At 37.9% G+C, this 2948-nt stretch overlaps 1 non-coding gene across 1 annotated transcript; it reads left to right on the forward strand.

Moving 5' to 3' along the window:
• The first annotated feature begins 1103 nt into the window (after window positions 1–1103).
• On the forward strand, window positions 1104–1210 carry LOC141688201 (small nucleolar RNA R71). Its single transcript, XR_012561660.1, has one exon. It is a non-coding gene; the product is annotated as a small nucleolar RNA R71 (small nucleolar RNA).
• The last annotated feature ends 1738 nt before the right edge of the window (window positions 1211–2948 follow it).

The raw sequence follows: 2948 nt of genomic DNA on the forward strand, positions 1-2948 counted from the left end.
GAGCAACGGTCTTTAAGTCATCGAACTTCACTTTCCGAGAGAGAATGCCTTTCATAAAATTCACATAGCTAGGCATCTGTTCAAGAGCTTCGGCGAAAGGTATGTTGATGTGAAGTTTCATGAACATCTCCAGAAACTTAACAAATTGCTTATCCAACTTTTGCTTCTACAGCCTTTTAGCAAAAGGAGGTGGAGGATAGATCTGTTTCTCCCCTGTATTACCCTCAGAAGGAGTGTGTTCCACAATTTTCTTCCTTGGTTCTACTTTTGCTTCCTTCTACACATCTTCCTCAGCCACAACTTCATCTTCTGGAACTTGAGATTTTTCAGGATTCGCAACCTTCCCAGACCTCAATGTAATTGCCTTAACCTGCTCTTTTGCTTCCTTCTTGCTTGGAAATTCTGTGTTACTAGGGAGAGTACCAGGTTGTTGATTCAGCAAGGCTTTGGCAATCTGCCCAATTTGATTTTACAAGGTCTTAATAGAAACCACTTGGCTCTTACACATAAGCCTCAACTCCTCCAATTCAGATTTTTCATTAGATTGTTGCAGTTAGAGTTGTTGTCTTGGTGCATATTGCAGTTGCTGAAAACCAGGATGGTTGAATTACTTTGCTACATACTGCTAACAAGGCTGTTGTACCACATTCTGATTGTTGCTCCAGTTAAAGTTAGGATGATTACGGTTGTTGGGATGATAGGTGGGTGGAACTGGTTGCTGCAACCTCTAAAAGTTGCTCACGAACTGAGGTAATTCACTAGAAATAGCACACTAATCCGTATCATATGTACCAGCACAAAGCTCACGAACACTAGTGATCTAATTAACCCCATAATTAGCCAAAGAATCCACCTTCATCGTTAAAGCCTTAAGCTGAGCAGCTATAGCAGTAGCTGCATCCACCTCCAGAATTCCCGTTACCTTGCCTTAAGGTAGTCTCTGAGAAGGGTTCTAGTATTCGTTAGCAGCCATCAGTTTAATCAACTCATAAGCTTCATCGTAGTTCTTAACCCATAAGGCTCCACCTGATGCTGTATCAAGCATGGGTCTAGACTGTGCTCTCAAGCCATTATAAAAGCAGTTGATAATCATCCAATCTGGCATCCCATGACGAGGACACTTTCTAAGCATCTCCTTATGATGATCCCAATCTTCACATAAAGACTCTCCCGATTGCTGCGCAAATAGAGTAAGAGTGTTTCTGATTGCAGCTGTCTTTGCCATAGGGAAGAATTTAGCAAGAAACTTTAGAGCAAGATCTTCCCAAGTAGTAATAGAGCCTGATGGTAGAGAATGCAACCAACACTTAGCTTTATCCTTCAGAGAGAATGGGAAAAGCATCAGCTTAACAGCATCTTCAGAAATATTATTGAATTTGAAAGTGTCAAAGATCTCGATGAAATATCTAATATGCATGTTGGGATCTTCCGTTGGAGAACCCCCAAATTGGACTGAGTTCTGCACCATCTGAATCGTGCTAGCCTTGATTTCAAAAGTGTTAGCCGCGATGGCTGGTCTGACAATGCTAGACTGGATATCATTGATCTTCTGTTGAGAGTAATCCATCAAAGCTTTCGGATCTGCTACTGGTTCTCCCATTGCAATGATCGCTTCTTCTTCAACTTTCTCAACTAAAACATCTTCTTCTACTTTCTCCTCAACAAGAACTTCTTCTCCTACTTCCTTCGCTTTATCCAGTGTTCTCTTTTGAGATCGAGAACGTGTTAGAATAAATGCTCTCTAGAGTACCTGAAAAAGCAACAAGCAAACAAGTACGTAAAATATCCAAGTCAGTAAACTTTAACAACCACTGATGTCAAGCACATAAATTAAAAATTAACACCGAGTCCCCGACAGCGGCGCCAAAAACTTGTTAGGACGAAAATACGCGCTAAATTTACACGCAAGTATATGCGTTCGCAAGTAATATAGAATTATTTGTAGTTCGTTCCCACAGTGACTGGTTTAGGTTAACTTCAATCTATGCACTTATGCAATAATGATATGGCTATCGTTCAATGCTAAGACAATTAAAAATTGGGGTTTCGATTAAACTAAGAGATTATACTAATTAACATTAAAATAAAGAGAATTAAGGTTGAATTACTTATATGAGACAAACATGGGATTCTAACTTCATTACTACTTTATTCAAAGTCATTATTCTTAACCTTAGCATGAAATGGTGATGACAACTAATCAGACAACACAAAACTAGTAAACGCCAACTTTCATTGTACGAATACCCTACTACCAGACATCCATAAAAGAGATAGAAGCTGAATAGACACCAATTATATTTATACCCTATATGTCTATAGAAATTGGCAATATAACGCTTTAATGTGCAAGTTATCTATCGTGATTACATAGGGCAAGTAAGATGGTTAAAATTACCTACGAATCATGCATAACAAATACATGAACCTATGCTAGTATGGCAAGTTCTAAACTCCTATATTCTTTTTCACTTCAATAGAGATTAACACGCTATCTTATAAGTTCGTGACGCTCATAAGACGAATATGCACAACCAATACTAGGAAATCACACAATTACCACACACTAAGATATCAAAGCAAATTAACTATTGAAATTCATAAGTAAATCCGTTAGAACCCCTCGATAACGATTAGTTCATAACCGAACTCATCATCGCCGTGGGTTCCGATGAAAGCATGGTATAATAAACTAAGTCTTTATAAACTGAATAAATAATTAAAGTACGTAATCAAGAGTAATAGGTTCAACAAACAAGAAAACAAGCATCCAAGATTATAACTTAATCAAAGAATCACAAGTAAAAATAAGATTTTCTTCTCCTTTATTGTATTTGTGCTCATATGTCTTCTCGTTGTCTTCTCCTTAGTCTTCATTCTGAAAAATGTCTTTAAGATGTCTTTAAATAGTAGACCATCTGATCAGGAGTCCAAAGAATCAGCCTTCT

The sequence above is a fragment of the Apium graveolens genome, chromosome 9, assembly GCF_009905375.1.
Source record: "Apium graveolens cultivar Ventura chromosome 9, ASM990537v1, whole genome shotgun sequence".
NCBI classification, from domain to species: Eukaryota; Viridiplantae; Streptophyta; class Magnoliopsida; order Apiales; family Apiaceae; genus Apium; species Apium graveolens.